At 31.1% G+C, this 228-nt stretch overlaps 1 pseudogene; it reads left to right on the top strand.

Annotated features, from left to right (window-relative positions):
• LOC107550187 (perforin-1-like) overlaps nt 1-228 on the top strand; it is a 3,190-nt pseudogene that overhangs the window by 2,030 nt on the left and 932 nt on the right.

The raw sequence follows: 228 nt of genomic DNA, 5'->3' as shown, positions 1-228 counted from the left end.
AATGTCTTGGCTCATATAATTTCAAGGTTAAACCTATGCCAAAAAGATCCTTGCTTGCTACTTAGCTTGTAGCTTACTTATAATAATTACCTCTGTTAAGAGCTTACAAATAATCATAATTGTGTTGACCGTGGCCAGGAAAACACATATTAAATTTGTAAAAAGATACTAAGTGTAAGGGAAACAATAATTTAGCTCAAAGGGAATCATTTAAGATTTTAAAGGGAA

This window comes from Sinocyclocheilus grahami, unplaced genomic scaffold, assembly GCF_001515645.1.
Source record: "Sinocyclocheilus grahami isolate Dianchi unplaced genomic scaffold, SAMN03320097.WGS_v1.1 scaffold391.1, whole genome shotgun sequence".
Classification (NCBI taxonomy): Eukaryota; Metazoa; Chordata; class Actinopteri; order Cypriniformes; family Cyprinidae; genus Sinocyclocheilus; species Sinocyclocheilus grahami.
Note: the sequence above shows the minus strand (reverse complement) of the source record. Positions and strands in the feature narration are given on the sequence as shown.